We start from the raw sequence: 21797 nt of genomic DNA, 5'->3' as shown, positions 1-21797 counted from the left end.
GCTTAATTTCCCGCCTTGAGAGTCCTCTATCACGCAGGCTTCGTCCCAGCCGTCTAATTCTGAGCACAGAGTGAACTCCGGATGGGATCACGACCGCGTATCTAAAGAGCCGCCTGACGCCGACCGAGCGCTTTCTCTGTGACAGCCATCATGTTTGGCGTTTCACAGACAAGACCTTTGAACCCCATACGAGCCCTATTACTTCGTATATTACTGCACTATCATGCATTTTAGCTTATTATTCTGTTGTTATTCTTGTGTCTTAAATGATGGAACTGTCACAGAAATGTTGATAAGCTCTCCATAGTCCAACAGTGAGCTTACGGCAGAGGCGGGGTAGAGATCCAGTTTTCAGTGGCGTGTGAGATGGCCAGACGCTCAGCTCCTACCCTGTGTGACCTCTCAGCAGCCCTTGATCCGCCCTCGCATTTCTTCTGGTGCCAAGAATACCATGTTACTCTGTTTAATTTGTCTCACATTGGCCCGGATTTGGGGATGTGGTAGAAAAGAGGCCAATTGCTCACTTGACAAATGACACTTTTAAATTGGGAAAGCTGAGTTGGTGTTGCTGCCATAGCAACTGACCAGGAAAATTTCCTGATAGTTAAGAAACTGCTAGGGTGAGAAAGAGGTCTCCACTGGTTAGAAGGCTTGCTTAAAATGAAGCAAGATTTTTTTTTTTTAGTCACAAAACTGAAGCTGCATCCTAATCACAGGGATTATTTTCAATATGCTCAACATTTGAATTTGATTACATCACCAGTGAAGATAAACTATAGGCTATCTGAAACTAGATAATCAATGTGACTACATTTTAACTGAATGTCTTTATTTTTTAGATAAGAAACGAGATTAAAAAAAAAGTCCAAAAATAAATTCAATAACACTGAGAAGTAGGAAAAGGATGCTGAAATCAATACTTGGGTCAAAAGACAATTAAATGATTTAGGGAAATAAGATTTTGAGAGAGTTTTAATCAAGAGTCTTCCAGCTACCGTAACGAAAATACAAACCCAAGTAACTTAAGTAAAAAAGAGGCTTTACTGGCTTATATAACTGAAAAGTCTAGAAGATAAGTCCGACTCATTGGAATCAGGATGCTCACACGTCTTCCAGCTTCCTGGGTCTGCTATCTTTGTGTTGGCCTCTTCAGACAGCTTGTTTCTCTGAAGTAGTCCAGATGATCCCTAGCGACTTCAGGCTTACATCCTACCACCTTAACAACTGTAATAATAAATCCCAGGACAGACTCCCATTGGCTCACTTAGAATCACATGTCTGTCCCAGGTCCACCAATCACTGTGGGAGAGGAAGGAGCTGTCCGTCTGCGGGCCTGGTCAGATAGACAATCCCAGAATTGGGCGGGGGCAGGGGAAGCGCAAGAAGGATCAGAACATTGGGCCTCTAGTATCTAAGGAAGGAAGAAACCGTATTTTGAAGGCAGAAACAATAGAGTCCAGGGCCAGGAAGAAAACTATTTCGAGGTACTAATTCACGTTCTGGCAGATAACCGATTCTATCCCTTTGATCAGCTTTAAGTTACGTGTCTCTGATAAGTCTCTGAGCATCTCGTCCAGAGAACAATCACTCCGCAGAATTAGGCATGGAGACGGGGAGAACGGTCCCTCCCGTCCCCACCCCAAGCATCTCCACTGGTCCCTGAAGTGCCACTACTAGCGTCTAACTCCTCTGGGTCTTGAAACATTTCAGAATTTAAGCCTCTTCTATTAAAATGCAAGTGCCCCATGGAGAGGAGAAGCCGGCACCTTGTCAACCATACATCCAATAGCTAGCAACGCTCGAAGCTCTTTTAAGCCAGGACTTCATAAAAAATAAAAAATAAATGAAAGAACACAGAATTATGTCCTAAATTAACTACGGTTTTTTATCAGATGAACTTAAGTAGGAATTTACATTAAACAACCAGAAACTCACTTGACTGTGATGTAACTCTCTTCTTAACTAGCAGTATTTCCCCAAGAAGAGATGCGGCCGATGACTTTTCTGCCCTGGTTCTGATTATTCGTTGACCCATTTCAGGGGTCCCTGGCCAGGCCTCGTTGTGCTTCATCTGCACCTACAAACCACATGAAAATGATGAGATGCTATCAGGATTCACCTACAGATTGCAGAGAATTCCTAGCCTTTGCAATTACTCAAAGGTTTTTGGGTTTTTTTTTTGCTTTTTTTGTTTTTTTTTTTTGTTTTTAGCATAGAATCTTTATTTCCTCAGTTCTAACCACGTCTGTTTTTATTTGCTACTTGCTACTTTCCGGCTTTCAATTATATAATGAGATAAGACATGGAGAGCCCTCAGCACGGCACACGGTAATTCCTCCATGTGCGTTACTGGTTATTATTAAATGCAACTGCCATAAACACAGCTCTCCTATGAATCAGAATGACTGCTCTGACACGTCTTGCTATGCGAGGAGAAGGCGTTTCAAGGCCACCCCTGGCTTTTGGCAGAAAAGGATCAGTCTCTGTTTTGTGCAGTTCCCAAAAGCCCCCCGATTTCCCCATTTATAGATGTCGGTTACTCTACGTGTATTTTTCGTGTATGACGCCACCCCTCCCCGGCAGCTGTAATTAGTTTAAAAAGCAACCTTTTTTGGCCGCCTCACCAGGTCCGCTCTGTGGAACGTCGATCGTAATTGCACGCGCGCATTTGCACATCTGGAAAGTAAACTGGATCTTAGCCTCACAGACGGACAAGGGGCGTGCCGGTCAAGTGCTCAAGCCACAGTCTAGCTGTGCCTTCATGATCCCATTTGCGACCTGTGAGTTACAAATCACTTGCAAAATCCACGTTTACACCACAACTGTGGGAACACTGACAGAACAGGAGCTAGGCTCCGGCGAGGAGACGCCATCGGAAGCACCGCCACAGAATGCGGCCTCGCTCCCAGACGCGGTAGTGATTTTGCCGCTACAGTTTTTAGACGCCACTGTGTCAATACCAAAAAAGAGCTCTGTCTGCCTGGTTGGCTGTTCCTCAAACTCTGTGCTTCTTCGGGTTTAAAAAAAAAATCTATTAATATTTCCATTTCTTGATTATTTGCTGTCTGCCTATTCACAGGCATCCCAACTCTCCACCCACTTGTGAGTGACATTGGTCTTTTTTTTCCGATCCCTGCACATAGACGTCAACCTTTGTGGGTTATTAGCTGTGGAAGCACCTGACCCTGACTGGCTTCTCCTCCTGCTCCTACCATGCTCCCCGTCCATTCTGCGACCCACTGCGCCCACACCCCCACCTGAGCTGTGCGCTCCACACTTGGCGTCTGATTAGAGACCACAACAGAGCCGCGGCCCCCGCCCCCGCCTCGGGCTCGGGCTGAGGTGTTCACGTTGTGGGGACCCACAGGCTGTGGAGTTCCCGGAGGCCCTGGGAGAGGCTGGCTGGGCGTGGTCTAGCTTTGCTCCTTCGCACAGAAAAGGTCCCACAGAAAATTGGTAAATGACACAGAGTCCACCCTGGGCCCACTTGGGCACCTCCCGTCACTGCTCCTCTGGACAGCCCAAGATTGTACTGTTTTTTCTTCTTAAATGTAAACCTGTAGACTACGTTCCCGTACTCCAGCCCTGCGGGGCCTTTACCTGACTGACCCACACTAAGTGTGAACAAAAGAGGGCGTATCATCCTACCCAGTCACGACAACTGCATCCTAATGAACACCTTCTGGAGATAATTCTGCAACCCAAATGAGAGTCTCCGAAGGAGCAATTTTCCAACCCTGGGAAGACTGCTGGAGGACAGGCATTTGAGGCAAATAAAGCTCTCAGCACTCCTGAAATTATAGGATGTAAGCAGCTCTTTATTATTCCCAAGGTAGGGCTGGTCCTGACAAGGCACATGTGTCCTTGCAAGAAGTATCACCAGATGCAAAGCGGGGGTTGCTGTGGAATGTAAATCTTATGCACATTAGGTGGAAGGGGCAGCTAATCAGCAAGTATCCAGTGTGTTTCATTGCGTTCACCTAGGAGGAAAGACAGAGAATGAACTCAGCTAAGGGCCAGGACGCATATGCTTCGTCTCATCCATCCTAAGAAAAGCTACCGTTTATTAAGTGCTTGTTCTGTGCCATATTCTGGACGGAAAATTTTAAATATACTCCTTATTTAAATCCTCCTCATAATCCTATATATAACCCTATAGTACCCTAAAATACTACCTATGTATTGTTATCTCTCATTTTACTAGCCAGGAAGCGAGGCCAAGAAGATCACCTTGCCCAGTACCACACAGCTAGTTGATGGCAGAGTAAAAAAAAAAAAAAAGTCCAACTTTTCTCTAACTCCAAAATCTGTGCTCTTAACACAGTCCTCTAAGATAGTTCTCAGGGTCCTGTCTTTCAGAAAAGGAAACTGAGAAGTTAAGTAATTGGATGTCTCAGAGGCAATCAGTGATGGACGGAGCTTCTCCCAACCCAGTCTCCCTGAGTGTAAAGCCCGCAAGCACCCCGCCTACTGACCCTGGCTGAGAATCGAAGAGATGCTGTCCCAAAGACCTTTGTTTAAGTACCTGAGCAATTTAAAGCTAAATAATGCAGGTAAAAATTAAACACACACACACACACACACACACACACACACACACACACACACAGAAGGCACGATGATCGGTCCTTATAATAAAACTCGTCTACACGTCTGGAGTCTAATCCCCGTGAATAAACAGGCTGCCGCTTTGCAAACGTGTAGCTTTAACCGAGTAATATGTTCAATATAATAAAAAATAAAAATAAATAAATGAATAAACTAGACAGAATGCATAAGTGAGAGCACACAGAAAGGGAACTGTGAATGAATCATAAACCTAGCAACACGTACCTTCCTCCATAAAAGAAATGGAAATCAAAACTACATCGAGATGCCGGTTTCCGCTTGCGGACGTCCCTGTCTAATACACGCCGTTGGCGAGAATGCAGAGGGAGTGACGTTGTTTAACCCGCAGAGAGAAAAATACAGCAGAAACTACAGAATTTTAATAAAAGGCTCTGAACATATTTGCAATAGGCAATTACTTACGTTTCTTATTCTTACAAAATAAAGAGCAGCCGGAGCGCAGAGGGTAGAAACGAGAGCAGGGCCAATGTGGAAATCAGGTCGAAAGGAACGTGCGGGGGTGTTAACCCCAGATGGCTCTGGACGCAGAGGCCGGCGAGGGGGTCAGGGAGGCGGCAATTGGGAGAAGAACTGAACTCGAAAGGCAGTCGGAGGAGAGAAGAAGAGACAGATAAGAGAGGTAAACAGGCTTCCGACCGTCTGTGGCAGGAAAAGACACCAGCCAGGGCCTCACCTCATTTTCTAGAACTTTCCCTGGGCGGCTGCTGGCTCTCGGCAATCCCTGAGGGCTACCGGGTGGCCTTGGCCCGCTCTTCCCTGGGGTCGATTTCCTGACCTCATTTTCCTCATTCTAGGCTGGGAGCGCTCAGGGCCTGGCAGACCCTCTGTGAATTCAGCACAGACATCTATGGGGATGAGTATGAGGTTAACGGGGGTGACCGGGGGGAAGAGTATTGAATTAGGGGCCAGTAGACTTAGCTCATAGATCAGCTCTAACGCTGAAAGTTTAAATTCTCAGTGCCTCAGTTTCCCTAGTTGTAATTTGGGCACAGCAGTGTCGTAAGATGGGAAGAGTAGATGCGGTAAGTACATGAGACCGTCTCCCACGAGGCCTGGCCCCTGGGGCACCTGCATCTCCACCTTGCGTAGTGCCTTTGAACGTAAGAAGATAGCAATTCTCCCTACACTGGCTTTAAATTGTGACGAATTGTTTCGCCTCCTCGCGTGGGGTTTAGGGGAAAACCATAGTCCTCTTCGGACTCCGTAGCAAATGATGTTTAATATTTCATAGTACTAACTCTGAAAGAATTAGGGCCTTGATTTGGAGAAGCATTCAGAAATCATTCCATACCAAGCCTAGTAAAGTAGATGAAAAATTCTGTAATTTAAAAATATAAATGGAAAAAAAGGAAGTAAGGAGGGAGGGAGGGAGGAAGGCTCCAGGTGCTGATTTTCTCAGGCAGCTCAAACTGACAAAACATTGGTCCAAAAGGGAATCCCTAAAAATGCCTTCAGCAGTGGCAGCAATTTGGAATAAGAACCTACTTCAAGGGGGCAAGAGCATAACATTTATTTGGCTGCGAATGTCCTTTTGCCCTTGAATCAACAACGACAACAACAGCAAAGGCAGTCACACCTCGTGAGCCTCTGAAAACAGGACCAAAGGAAGGGGGCAGGGTGACCTCAAACCCCACATTCTCCTTCTCTCAGACTCTGTTGGGTCATGGAGTCACCTGGTTACATCCACGTCCCTTCGGGGGCTTTCTATCTACTCTAGAAGGGAAAGTGGACTGCATCGTATTTACCCGGATTGTTGTCTCTGGTTTTACAAGGTGTCCTGGGAAACGACACAGAAACCCGTCTGTAAAATGAAGTTAAGAGAGGCAGATTCAAGCGCTGATTACATTTGCAATGTCGAGCATTAACTTATCCTCTCTGAGCCTTCATTTCCTCACCGCTTCATCTGGAAAACGTCGGCATTAATTTTAAGGTCCTTTTCGACTGACACGCGGTGCGGTTCCTGCCACCTTCCTTTCTTCTGAGAGAGGCACCATGATTGTCACGTCTACAGGTGCAGAAGCAGACTGAACCGGCAGCCACAAAACTCAAGATTCAGGGCCCTTACTAAGCCCTGGGAGGGGTGGGGTGGTCACATGATTATCTTTGTGTAAAACTCGCCCAGTAGATATTTTTGTATTCCTTGTCTTCAAGAGGACCTCAGACATTGTTTAACACTCAAGCTCCAGACAATCTGGATCTGCCCCTGTACAGAGGACGCATTTCTTGCCAAACCCACCAATAAAATTGAGAGTTCGTGGAACGTAGACAAAACCATCGAGCGATCAAATGAGGAGAGTCCGGTAGTCGGTTACAAGCTGCCTCCACTTTCTCTCTTCCCTTTGGCGTGTTCTGCTTCTTTTTTTAGGGCAAGAAGCAGAGAGCTCGAACGGCGAAATGGCTGACCCAAATTCACAACCTGAATCGAAGCCATAAAATGCACTCCTGATAATAGGGCACTGTTCTCGGCCCCACTACTGGGGCCACCGAAATCCCTGAAAGCAAACATGTGGGGCGATCTGCTTTACCAGCAAGAAGTCGCAAACTGCGCAGAACCGCCAGTGAAATGGGATACGGCCGGCCGCCGGCCCTAGAAGGCCGGTTTGCACATCCGCGTCATGTTTTTCTACATCATTTAAAATAGAGTAGCTGGTGGCTGGTTTTCAGGCACGGAGGAGATTATTTTTACTCTCAATTATAGTGGTGAAAATGGCAACTCCAGCACTGCGCTGGGAATAGAGAATGGGCTGGCATTTATTTAATTGGTTTTCAAGACAGAAACAGTCTTCATAAAAAATAGGTGTTTGGTTTTTTTTATTTTTTTATTTTTTTATTTTCCTATGGTCTTTTCCAGTCTCTCTTACGCCCTGGGACTAGCTTTCCTAGATGACATGCTTCAGACTCCCTGTCTCCGGCTGGCCTTCGGGTGCAAGTAGCTCACAGCATTCTCCTGCCAGAACCTCACAAGACATCTCAAGGCTCTTGGTGCTTACACCGAGGTCCCTGGGCTGTGTGAAGTGACCACGCTCCTTTGGTCACTGCACCCAGTCTCTTCTCCAGCTCCTGTCCTCAGGGACAGCCCTGGCCATGGGCATTCCATTCCCAGAGGGAGTCAGTCGCCACGCGATTACTAAACACCAATGCTGGGTCCAGCTGTGGGGCAGCCGGGAGAAGCATCCTCAGGGGGTAAACTACACACAAACGTATTTATTCAACTTGTTGGGAATGTGAGCTACTAAGTGATATTTCACAAGCCACTTATGCAATGGTCGGCCTGCTTCCCGTAACATGCCGCTGGTGGTGTGTGTGGAAGAGACCTATCAAGGAGATTTTTCTAAACCAACAGCAATTATACAAGTATTAAACTCTACATTCCTTTGTCCTCGCAAACTGTTTCTTTCCCTATCTTGTCCCCTGCCACGCCCTAGCCCTTTGCTCTGCTTCTACCCATATCTAATATTGTCCTTTAGACACGCTAGTGGTCAAACGCTTTCAGCGTTCTTTCAAAAGAACAGGATTTATCAAGTACCTACCTTGCGCCAAGACCGTGCACAAGGGAAAGTGGTTTCTGTCCTCACTGAGTCTAGGCGGAATGACGGACACACAAAGCAGAGCACATGAGGGCGCGGCAGCAAGCGTTGGGATGGACAGTGAGGTTCGCCAGCAGGGCGTCTACACCCGCATCTGTGCAAGCGCTTTTAGGGGCTGCCAGGGAGAAATACGCCATGGAACTCGGCCCTAGCTGTGAGCAAAAGCACTCTGCAGTGATCCAAACAGTTCAAGAAGAAACCGTTTTACTGCTTCAGCACAAACACACACTACCTGCTATATCACTGGCAGAATGGAAATTCCGCCACATTAAATTACCACAAACCTAGCAGCTTGAAACACCACTCATTCTTGATCTCACAGTGCCGAAGGTCAGGAGTCCAGCAGGCCGGGCTAGGGTCTCTGCTTGGAGTCTCACAAGGCCAAAGTCAGGGTGCCAGTTGGCTCGGGCTCCTACTTGAAACCTGGTGAGGGAGAATCACGTCCAGGCTCATGTGGGTTGTAGGCAGAATTTATTTCCCTCCTGTGGTCCCCGTGTGGCCTGTGTTCAAGCCAGTGGTGGCAGGTCGAGTCCTTCTCATACTTCGAGTCTCCTCGCCTTCCTCTTCTGCTTTTAAGAGCTCATGGGATGACATGGGGCCCACCTGGGAAATCCAGGACCCTTGCCCTGCTTAAAGGTCAGCTGATTAGCAACCTTCATCCCATCTGAAAAGTCTCTTTCACCACGTAATGATGCAGTCACAGGACGAACACCGGGGACAGAGGTCGTGAGGAGCCAAAACCCTGCCTACCTCAGTCCGCCCTGCGGCCCTCGCGATTCGCATCCATCCCACATGCAAAACGCATCGACTCCATCATACGGTCTCCAGAAGTATCCCGTTAAAGGATCACGATCTCGCCTAAGTCGCATCGGTCCAAAAGTCCCGAATCTCATCATCTACATCACCAGGTACAGATGAGGCTCTGGCGGAACTCCGTTGAGTACGGGTCCTGGGGCACAATTCGTCTCGCTCTGTGAACCTATGGCACCAAACAAACCTACAACACTGAGCAAACGAAGCTACTGCTGCCAACGCAGAAAGCCAGGGTACGGTGGCTATAGACAGTTTCATTCAGAAAAGTTAAAAGAGAAAAGGTAAAAAGAAGTTACCAGTACAGAGCAGTTTTAAAATCCAGCCAGGCGAACTCCATGAGGCTTTAATGCCTGGAAATAATTATCTGTGGCTCTAGACTCTGCCTTCTGAGTCATCAGGTAAATTGAAACAGCACTCATTATATTCGAGGCACTGTGCTATGGGCTTTACATACACTGACATTTAATCCTCCGGCTACCCGATGAAGTACATTGCTTTTAATTATTCCCGTCTTACACATAAGGACTCTAGGGCCTATAAGGGTACAGAGCTTGCCCAAGGTCACACGGTCAGGTCATGGAGGATCTGGACGAAAACCCAGGCATTCTCTGTGCTACGCTCATTTCCTTTATTTTTATTTCGCATCCTTTTTGATTCCCTCCAGGCTAATGTGCACATAATATAGATACGATTCTATGGATCAAAGAAGGATTCTTTTTATTTTATATTATAGGTTGAAACAGCTGCGATTTGGTAAATTACATTATGAAAATTTTTCTCTAAATTAATTTATTCTACATTCCGGAAATGATCTGAATTGAAACAGCAGGAATTCTTAAATTTTACATTTTGCTTTGCATAGTCAGTTTCATTGTGGATTTTCAGGAATAATTCATTGATACACAATATCTTAACAACTTCTATTTCTTATATAGGTATCATGTCAGTTTTTCCCAGTACTCTGTAAAATTTTTGTTCCAACCCTAACAGGAAGTTGGCAGTTAACCCTAACACAATGGACAGCCAAAATTCACAGAAGTTCGACCACAAGAAAGATCTTTGTGATAGAGAGAATAGAAAGTTCTGAATCTTACACCTTATACCCATTAGGATGGTTACCATCAACATAATGATAACATAAAATAACAAATGTTGGCAAGATCATAGAGAAATCGGAACTCTGTGCACTACCACTGGAATTTTAAAACAGTGCAACTGTTGTGGAAAACAGCCCAGAGTTTCCTTTAAAAAGTTAAAAGGAGAACTCCCAAATAATCCAGCAATCTGATCTCTGGGCAAACATCCCAAATAATTAAAAGCAGGGCCTCAAAGAAATATTCACATGCCATCTTTATAGCAACACTATTTAACAATAGCCAAGAGGCAGAGGCAGCCCAAATATCCGTCAATGAATGAATGGATAAATGAGATGATTGGATATATATGTGGGGGAAAAATCCTATTACGTGCTACAACAGCAATGAACCTTGAGGACCTTCTGCTAAATGAAAGAAACCAGTCACAAAAAGAAAATGCTGGATGACTCCACTCATATGAAGTATCCAAAGTAGTCAAATGTGTAGAACTAGAAAGTAGAATAGTGGCTACCAGGAGCTGGGGCAAGGTGACAGAGGGGGGTTGTTGCTTCATGGGTATAGAGCATCTATTCTGCAAGAGGAAAACATTCTGGAGATTTGTGTCACGACAACGTAAATACACTTACCACCACTGAACTGGGAACCTAAAAATGATTAAGATTAAGGTTATGTTATGTGATTTTTACTATAATTTTAAATAAACATAGAATGAACAACACCAAGAGAAAGCCCTCATGTATAAACTTCGGATGACGATGATGTGTCAATGTAGGTTCCCAGATTACAACAAATATACGACTCCATTGGGGGAGGTGACGGGAGTGGCAGGCGATATATGGAAACTTTGTACTTTTGGATCAGTATTTTTGTGACCTAAAACTGCTATAAAACATATATTTTTTTTTAAGTTCTGAATTCTTGGCTATGCAAACTTCCAATGGTACCTTTAGAAAGACTTAGCTTGCTGTATTACAGGAGAGGATGTCAGTGACTAGCCTCAAAGACATCATCAGGATGTTGTAACCCAAGCTGTAACCTATGGTCAATTCATACTCTTTTGAAACTCACTGCTTTAGAGTAGGCAGGACTTCCTGTTTCTTCATCCTCAGCATAAGGAGCCGTGTTAAATAACCACTGAGGCCAACTTTACCAAAACATGACTTTATGAGGCTATGGTTATAGAATTCATATGTGACTTTCATTAAGTGAAAAGTTATAAAATAGACGTCTTAACTTGGGATGTGTGTTTCTGACTCATGATTATGTAATACTTCTCAGATTCACCATTTAGAAATGCAACAAAAAATTACTGTTTCTATGTATTACTACTCAGCTATCACTTGAATTTTTATATGCAATACCTAAAAGCAATTCAGCTATCCATCTTTAAAAATACTCAGAGCCACACCATAAATCTCAACAATGTTTTACAAGATTAAAGTTATACAAAGTATGTTTTCCAATTATAATGGAAAAAAAAACTAGAAATCAATAGCAGAAGAAAAACTGAAAAATCCACAAATACGTGGTATTAAACAAAACACTCGTATACAACCAATTGGCCAAAGAGGAAATCATAAGGGAAATTAGAAAATACCTCAAGATAAATAAAAATAAAATCTATGAGATGGAGCAAAAACAGTGCTAAGAGGAAAGTTTATACTATAAACATATACATTAAAAAAGAAAGATCTTAAATTAACACACTAATTTAACACCTCGATAAACTGAAAAAAAGAACGAACTAAACCTAGAGCTATTAGAAGGCAGGAAATAACAAAGATTAGAGCAGAGATAATAAAATAGAGATTAGAAAAACAATAGAACTATAAATAAAACAATAGAAAGAGTTGTTTTTTTTTGAAAAGGTCAACAAAATTGACAAGTCCTCAACCATATTAACCAAGAAAAAAAAGAAAAAGGACTCAACTAAAGTTAGAAATTATACAGGAAACATTACAATGTTACAGAAATAAAAAGAATTAGAGGAAAACATTATAAATAATTGTATGTCAACAAAACAGATAACCTAGAAAGAATGTATAAATTCTTACAAATACACAACCTACCAAGACTGAATCATAAAGAAACAGACCAAGAACTAGTAAAGAGCTGAATCAGTAATCAAAAACCTAGCAAAGAAAATTCCTAAGACCAGGCAAAGACACTACAAGAAAACTACAGACTCATATCCCTGATGACCATTGATGCAAAAATCCTCAACAAAACACTATCAAAAAGAATGCAGCATATCACTATAAGGGTTATACACTATGACCAAGTGGGATTTATTCTTGGAATGCACAGATGTTCAACATTCATAAATCAATTCATGTAATACACAACATAAACAGGAAAAAAAACAACATAATCATCTTAATTAATGCCAAAAAAAAGCATCTGACAAGATCCTCTTTTTCCATTTGATAAGATGATATAAGCACTCGACAAACTAGGAATAGAAGAAATCGTCTCAAAACAATGAGTCCATATATGAAAAGCTCACAGCTACCAGCATACTAAATGGTGAAAGACTGAAATTTTTTCCTGTAAGATCAGGAACACGACACGGATGCTCACTCTAACCACTTCTACTGAACATCACCTTGGAAGTCCTAATCAGAGAAATAAGACCTAAATAAACAAATAAATAAATAACATTCAAACTAGAAGTGAAGAAGCAAATTATCTCTGTTCACAAATGACATGACCTCATATACAGAAACCCACACCAAAACGTTAGAACTAATTAACAAATTCAGCAAAGGCGCAGGATAAAAATCAACATGCAAAAGTCAGTTGAATTTCTGTACACTGATGATGAACAATTAGAAATAAAATTATAAAATAATTCCGATTACGCTATCATAAAGTGAATAAAATATTAAGAATAAATCTAACCAAGGAAATGAAAGATCTGTACACGGAAAGCTATAAAACACTGATGAAAGAAATTAAAGAAAACACAAATAAATGGAAAGAAATCTCATGTTCATGGATCGAAATACTTAATGTTAAGATGTCAATACCACCCAAAGTGATCTACAGATTCAATGCGATCTCTATCAAAACTCCATGGCATTATTTTTTTAGAAATAGAAAGTTTCTTCTAAAATTCAAATGGACTCTCAAAGGACTCTGAAAAGCCAAAATAATTTGGAAAAACAAGAAAAAAGTTCGAGGACTTGTACTCCTTGATTTCAAAAATCATTTCAAAGCTACCATAGACAAGTAAATAAAAGAGTGTGGTGCTGGCATCAAGACAGACCAAGGACAAATGGAGTGGAATAGAGAGTGAAGTTATCTTTGACAAGTGCCGAGACCCTCCAGTGGGGGCAAGGTGTGCGGAAAGGGTAGTCTCTTCAACAAATGATGCTGGGAACACCGGATATCCGTATGTAAAGAATGGATATGGACCCTACCTTAAACTACGTGCAAAAGTCAACTAAAAATGGATTAAAAGCTAAACATTAGACTCAAACCTATCAAACTCTTTTAAGAAAACATAAGGGATAAGTTTCATTACATTAGATTTGGCAAAGATTTTTTTTTAGATGTCACCTCAAAAGCTTAGGCAACAAAAGCAAAAAATATAGACAGATGAATTACATCAAACTTAAAATCTTTTGCTTATCAGAGGACATAATCAACAGAATGAAAAGACAACCTATGCAGTGGGAGATTTGCGAATATATATTTGCAAATCAGATATCCGATAAGGGGTTAATATCCAGAATATATAACGAATACCTACAACTCAGCAACAAAATACAAATAATAGGATTTAAAATTGGGCAAAGGACTTGAACAGACATGTCTCCAAAGAAGATATACAAAGGCCTAACAAGCATATGAAAAGATGCCCTTCATCACTAATTATCAGAGAAATGCAAATCAAAATCACAACGCAAAATCGCCTCACACCCATTAGGATGGCTACTATCAAAACAGAAATAACAAGTGTTATTGAGCATGTGGAGTAATTAGAATCTTGGTGCACTGTTGATGGACTTGTAAAATAGTGCAGCCGCTTTGGAAAACAACACGGCGTTTTTTTCAAAAACTTAAAAATAGAACTACAATATGGTCTAGCAATTCCACTTCAGGGTAAATGGTCAAAAGAATGGAAAGCAGGACCTTGAGGAGATATTTGTGCACCTGTGTTAATGGCAGCATTATTCATCATAACCAAGAGGTGGAAGCAATCCAACTGTCCATCAATGAATGAATGGATACCCAAAATGTGGTATACGCATGCAATGAAATACTATACAGCCTTAAAAAGGAAGGAAATCCTATGACATGCTACAATAAGGATGAACCTTGAAGAAATTGTGCTAAGTGAAATAAATCAGTTACAAAAAGACAAATACGGTCTACAGCCAGGCCACCCTGAACAAGCCTGATCCCATCTGATCTCAGTAGCTAAGCAGGGTCAGGCCTGGTTAGTACTTGGATGGGAGACCACCTAGGAAGACCAGGTACTCTAGATGTAAAAAATAAAAAAAATAAGGGATTGTAAACTGACAAGTTCCTTGCAATCTGTGAGGTCAACCAAGGGTTACCTCGCCTAAAAAAAAAGAAAAAAAAGACAAATACTAGATGATTCCACTTAGATGAGGCATCTAACGTAGTCAAATTCAGTTGTAGAAAGTGGGAATCATGATTGCCAGGGCCTGGGGTAAGGCAAAGGGAAACTCATTGACCGGGCACAGAGTCTCTGTCCTTCCGTCCTGTAGAATGGGAAAGTTCTGGAGTTCTTCGTCACAACAATGGGAATACACTTAGCGCTGCTGACCTGTGCGCTTAGAAAAGGTTAAGGTGGTCAACTTTATGATGTAGGTTTTTTACAATTAAAAAAAAAAAAAAGGGCTTGCAATTCAGGTTTTCCACCACAGCTAAAGAGGGTCCCTACTTTCTTGCCTGTGCCCCCTAATATGTAGACACTCATTACAACTTGGGAGGTGTGACGTGTGACCGGTGACGGGGTTGAGGCTACCTCCAGGGCAAAGGCTCTACCGTGGGGACCAGGGAGCACCACGTCATGCCTCTCACCCTTCACCAAGCCGAGGTCCGGGCTGCCAGGCCAGCTCATTCCATCGATGACCAAATCCTGCCTCGGTGATCCTTAAACACAGGACACAGGCAGGCTTCCCCTGCGGCCACCAGTCTCGTTTGATCAGGCCCCTCCTCTTTGGATCTCATTCAACTTTATCTTCAAATACAGTCTGATCGAGGGTTAGGGGCCCAACATACGAATTGGGTGGGGGGACACATTTCAGTCCACAGTAATTTCTACCCACAGGAAGTTTCCTCCTCTCCCTTTTCCCACAGTGCTGCCCTCTGCCTTTATCCTCAGCCCTCCTCCAGGGAGCCGCTACTCTTATTTCCGTCTTAAATGCAATAACAGAGTCTTTTTTGCATCTTGCTTTTTCCACTCAGCGTAATAGTTTAGATATTAATCAGTTCCTGTCGGTGTGAGTCGAGTGACGCATTCCTTTTGATTGCTGAGGAGAGTCCTGATGCATATAAATCCGCCACAATCTGCTCAATCCGTTCAACCCGTTATGGGGCACTTGGGTTGTTGTGTCAAATTAGAGTTATCGTAAACAAAGAGTATTTATAGTCTTATGAAAAAGTCTTTTTATGGATATGCGTCTTCATTTGTCATGGGTGCATGTTGAGCAATCACAGGATAGGCATGTGGGTCACTCTACAAGAAAGCTAACATGAGAAACGGCCGAATCGTGTTCCCGGTACCTGTGCGAGTTGACCCGCGTGGCAGCACCGTGGGAGGACGGCAGCTCCCCGTCCTCGCGAGCGCTTGCCGTCGCCAGCCTTTCTACTTTTAGCTTTTCTACTTGGCATGAGGGGGTATTTCTCCGTGAAGCAGCGTTGCCTTATTTGTTCAATTTCTCTAATAGCTAGTGATGTCGAGCAGCTCAACGTGGGTTTACTGACCTTTCATCGAACCTATTTGTTCTCTGGTTGACGATTTTATTTTTGAGTTTTAAGAGTTCTTAATCTATTCCCGGCACTAGTCTTTTTCTAGATACAGGAAAAAAATTTTTAGATAATATTTTTTCAACCTGTAGTATATCGATTCATTATCTTTGATATTTTTTCGGCTTTAGTTACACATAACTGACACATAAAATTATAAGATATTTAAAGCCCATCGTGAAGATTTCACATATCATGACAGGGTTCCTCACAGCTAGTTAATTAACATTTCCCTTATCTCATATAGTTATTATTTTTTTTTTTTTTTGGTCTGGCCTCTTTCGCTCAGCATGGTTTTGAAATAAATCTTTATCAATAGTTCATTTCTGTTAATGAACTATTGTAGGTATCAAACCAATGACAATTCTGCCTCCTACCCCTCATCTTCCTCCTCCTGTCCCAGATTCTTTCATTGTCAAGAAAATGAATAACAGATTATCAGAAACTTCCTAGGGAGGAAATCATTTTTTACATACTACCATTAGGTGGGACATGGTAATAGGTATATTTTAAAAATAGCAAGTGGAGGTACATCTTATCCACATCTTTAGGCTGCTTCAGAAACAAATCTGTGCCATTTTATGCAAAGACTGGCTCTAGGTATTTGAAGAGCACCATACGGATTTTTTAAAAGGATTTTGTAAAATCTTCACTATGGTCTCTTTTTCTTCCAAGTAAGAGTTTGTGATTGGTTCCTCATATTGCAGTGAGTAAAAAAGAAAAAAAGGAAATAGCAACATACATATTAAACTTCATTTCAATGTTGGGTAAATTTTGTTTTTAGATATCAATATAAATTAGTTTGAAAAAAAAAAAAAAAAAAGCTCCTTTTTTTCCTTCCTCCTCCTTCTCAGTTTCCTTGCCCCAGCTCTCCTGTCAAATTCTGGACGATGTCATATAACCTTATCACAGAATGATAGGCAAGAAGGAGTTACCAAACATTTTGAGAAGAATAATAGGGCATTCAAGACATCTATGTAAAATGGATTTTTTAATACCTATAGAGAAGAAACTCTTTGCTATATCTGTGTGTGTGTGTTTCATATACACGTACAAAAAGATAAACGCAGAAAACTCGCTCTTCCCAGAGCACTAATCATTCTTCCCCACGGCAGAGTCGGCACGACCAATTACCTTGTGCTGACATAGATTCTTTCTCCATAGCAGCTGTAATTCACGTCTGAGACGTGACATGTTGGAACGCAAGTGCTGTGTCACATCGGCAACCGGCAGAAAGCAAACACGGGGCTCTTCCGGAACGCAGAGGTTTTTCCTTGCTAACGCGTGTTTTTGAAGCAAGATGAACGGCCTAGTCTAGAAGCTGTTGGTCCCTACGCTGCTCTCAAATAATGGTCGCACACATAACTCCTCGGGAAAGCGAGTGCCCAGTGCCTTCCCTTCCCACCCTTTGGAATCGTGGAAGTAAAGTAAATTTCAGAGAAGTCAACTGGATTGAAAACCTGACCACGATGTGCCACACTAGCTTGGAATAACACTAACAGTCCTCATAACAGTGACGACAATAGTTAACGTGGACTGAGAGTTTACGTGCTGAGTGTTGTACTTTATACATGTCAAGTCATTTAATCCTCTTAACCTCCCTATTCGGCTGGTACCATTATGATTATCTCCAGTTTGCATGTGACAAGACTCAGAGAGAGTAAATAAGTTTATCATGGATATAATATATCTTAGAGATACCAAACTGGTCTACTTTGTTTCTCTCCAAGAACTATCCCCCCTTTAATCAACCAAAGAGTTGACAGATAAAATAAATACAGGACACCCAGTTAAATGAAACGTTCAGATAAACAGCAAATAACTTCAGCACCAGTATATCCCATACAATATTTGGGACATACTTACACTTCAAATTATCCTATATTTCGATTTGATAAATCTGGAAACCCTAGGCAGGAGCTCTGTGTTCTCTCCATTTCATCAATATTTCTTGTCAATGAAAAGTTATAACTACACCTCACTTATTTTTTGAAAACCGAAGTCAATCTATTTTCTTACATCTGAAGTCAATCAATTTTCTTTCCCAGGTGTAGTTACGATTAAGCTGCCTTTCAAATTGTGGAAAGGGACCTGATAAAATAGTTTGGGACCTCAGCGAACAGGGGTGGGAGATTTCAGAGGAGAGGCGGAAGAAGGCTTTTTTCTCTAGCCCTTAGAACCCACCAGAGGCCTCCATGAGTTGAGTCCTACTTAAAGATATTCTGGATGGATACTCAAGAATCCTTGCCCAAGCTAACCCTGCCAGGACAACAGCATTGATTTCAGGGTTTCTCAGCCCTGGTACTGTCAACATTTTGCCAGATGATTCTCTGCAGAGAGGAGCTGTCGTGTACATTACAGGGTGTTTAGCAGCTTCCCCGGCCCCACGAATGCCAGTACCACCCACGCCTTCAAATCATGAAAAATAATAATGTCTCCAGACATAGCTAAAAGTTCCTTTGGAGGCAAAATTCCCCTTGGTTGAGAACCACTGATCTAGAACTATCCCAAAGACAGGAGCTTCCTGGAGGGTGAGTTCAGGAAATCTTGGAATGAAAGAGACACACCTCCATCCTACAGAATGAATCAGGTGAGTCTGTAATCAGGTGCCCTTTGCTGCATTTGTCCAGTCCGCATTCAGTGGACCAGCATAGCGCTCACAGTTTTCAAAGAATGCTCCCATCCATATACAGAGGCAAGGGAGGGTCGTGGGAACTGCCTTATCTAATTAACTTACATACAAAACCTGGTACAGTAAATCAGCTTTGATTGATGTCTTTCTTAGTTCCTTCTTGTTTTCCGGAAAGCTCAGCCTAACAATGGAATCTAAAGCGGTTTCTGTAGACCTAGAACAGTTTAGGTGTGGAGAGCATTACAAAGATTTTTATGAAGCTATCCTTTGAAACATAACTATCTTCTCTATACTTAATTTATAAACCGATTTTTTTTTTTTAGAGAGCATCTTTGCTTACAGCTGCAGAGTGCAAATGATGACGGTTTAATACCGCAAGATAATCCCTGCAAACGTGTAAAATATTAGTACACACAGCCCAGAAACATCAATGTAAGTCCCTCTAAAGAGCACGGAGTTCATCCCGAGGACAGGAAGGGGCATCGACGCGCAGAGCGCGCTCTCAAAAGATGCCCTCGTCTGCAACGTGCGGGGGAAGGCTGGGGGCAAAAAGGCCGATCCAGAAGCACCCCAGTGGTCAGGTGACAGACGAGGTGGCCTGGACTAGGACAATGCTGTGGGGGAGGAGGGAAGACAGCCAAGAAGAGTGGAGGCAGCTGCAGCAGAGTTCGGAGACCGAGGAGTCGTGGGGGGGAGGGGGTGGGGGAGAAGGGGATCGACACCCTGGTGCAGCCATTCGCCCGCGGAGCACACAGTCAGGAGGCGAGGGGGACCGATGGGTTCACTTAGGGATATACCGGACCCCCCCGAAATGATGCTCTCCACGCAGGCTTCTACTACAGAAGATACCATTAGAAGCCCCACTGAACGGTGCGAGGCCGACCTGAGGGCGAACAGACGGGCACACGGCGTCTGTCCTGTCGGCAGGCGGTGGGAAGGCGCATGAGCCTGGGCGGGGAAGGAAACAAAGGCAGTGAGCCTGGTGGAGAGCTGCCGCCGGAGCCCGGGGGGCCCGAGGGCGGGGGACAACCAGCGACTCCGCTCTGAACGTCTCCTTCACTTTCGAAAGCCCGCGGATGGCCTGGGCACCAAGCCTGGCGAAGACGGAAGCCCCCTGAATGAACTCGAGAGAAAGAGATGACGAAGTTCTTATCCCACGAGGGGGTCAGAGGAGAGACAGGGAATGCAGCCGGAGACAACCCTTTCCATGTGGACTTTTCACCGCGTAAAGGGGATTTCCGCGGCAACAGCACACGGAGTCTAAGAGTCGCGCCATCGGCAAAGCCCCGTTCGCCCCTTCTACCGAATGCTCAGCTCCAGGGGGACTCAAGTTGCCAGAGACCGTCCACTAGAAGTGACCTCCTTTGCATTGTGACCTCCTCCTAATGGGATGAAAGTTGAGACATCGAGGCGGGGGAAGAGGGAGAAATTCGGGAGTTTTTGCACACAGGGAGTATCAATCATCCGACATACTTGAAATTTGTGCAAACGATGCCTAGGAAATACTGCAGTAGCGTTGACGGAATAAAGCCACAGTTCCGCAGTAAGCGCTTGTCATCCATTGGCTCATTCCATTTTCACAGGGAGGTAGGCACCGGCCGTGCCACTCCGTGGGAAGAAACTGACACTTAGAGCCGTCAAGAGATTTATTCTCGAACACACACACACAGCTCCGAAGAGCCAGAATTGGGATTCGAACCTAGGTACATGGGACTCCAAAGCTCAGACTCAAAGCCATGACTTTGCAGCTCATGAGGGACAGCTCTGGGCCGCCCTGACCGCCGTTCTGAAGAAATGGGTGTGGAACTGCTTTGTGCCGAGCCCGGGCGGGAGAAGGCCGTTTTCTGCCCTAAGAACGAGGCTCTTCTTCTTCCCGATGCAGGAAAGAGCTTCCTGCCCCCTCTTCCTAGCAGTGCAAGGAGCTGCCGGGGAAAATCGTGCTCACTTAGCTGATCACTCCCCTGCCGCCTTACAATCTGAGAATACGGTGAGGAACGGAGATATGTTACAATGACTAAAGTGAGGAAGTCAAGCCCTGGTATTAAGCCCTTTTAAAAAAGATTTATGCCAGGAAGAAATGCAGATCTTTAAAAGAAAGGCTTTGAAAAGACTCTGAAATGGAGGCTCCTTCAGAGCGAGTCTAGACATTTACTTCTAACCCATGGACTCCGAAAATTATTAGAATACAATCTCCACGTGCTTAATAGGCTCCGCTTCACCGTCAATTAAACGTATAGGCCTTATCTGGGCTAAGTCCTCTTTGACAAAGCGAGACAGGCTCTCCAGGCAGGGGGCCGAGCAGGCTTCTGGAAGCCAGCGGGGGATGTGGAGAGGAGGGGTCATTTGCCCCCGTAAGCACGAGAGGTCCGAGGGGCTTCGCTCCAGCAATTCCCACTGTGGAAAGGGGGAGGCTAGCTCTGGGCGTCACTTAATAGTCGCCCGGTGGCAAAGGGGTCGGCGGCCCAGACCTCACCCGGCCACGCCGACCTTTTCCTCTGTTGTCTTCAGGACAGGCAAGAGGAACAAAAGAGCCGTTTCCTCGCTGGCACATGCACGTACACCAGTCTGTACGTGTAGAAAGTCCTCGGTGGCCCCCTTCAGGGGACCGGATCATCTCTAGGTTTTTGCCATTTAAAATTTGTCACTTTTATGAAGAGAGGGGATGTATTCATCTTCTATTGCTGCTGTAACCAATTATCACAAGCGTGGGGGCTTAAAAGAAACACAAAGTTATTATTTTACAATTCTGGAGTTCGGAAACCCCGTGCCAGGTAAATACGACTGCATCCCTTCCAGAGGCTCTCGGGGGAATCCAGCCCCTGCCTCTCCCGGCTCGCGGGGCGGCCCGCACCCCCCGGCGCGCAGCCCCGCCCTCCGCGAAGCCGGCAGTGCGGCGTCTTCCGTCCTGTCTGACCTTCGTGACCTTCGCTGTCCCCGCCGCCCTCTCACGAGGAGTCTGGTGATTACGTTGGGCCCACCCGGATAACACGGAATAATCCTCCCATGTCAAGACCCTTAACTCACCTGCCAAGCTCC

At 44.1% G+C, this 21797-nt stretch overlaps 1 pseudogene; it reads left to right on the top strand.

Annotated features, from left to right (window-relative positions):
* The first annotated feature begins 14500 nt into the window (after window positions 1–14500).
* On the top strand, window positions 14501–14619 carry LOC118609557 (annotated as a pseudogene).
* Window positions 14620–21797: the final 7178 nt, after the last annotated feature.

The sequence above is a fragment of the Rousettus aegyptiacus genome, unplaced genomic scaffold (genome assembly GCF_014176215.1).
Source record: "Rousettus aegyptiacus isolate mRouAeg1 unplaced genomic scaffold, mRouAeg1.p scaffold_m13_p_11, whole genome shotgun sequence".
Classification (NCBI taxonomy): domain Eukaryota; kingdom Metazoa; phylum Chordata; class Mammalia; order Chiroptera; family Pteropodidae; genus Rousettus; species Rousettus aegyptiacus.
Note: the sequence above shows the minus strand (reverse complement) of the source record. Positions and strands in the feature narration are given on the sequence as shown.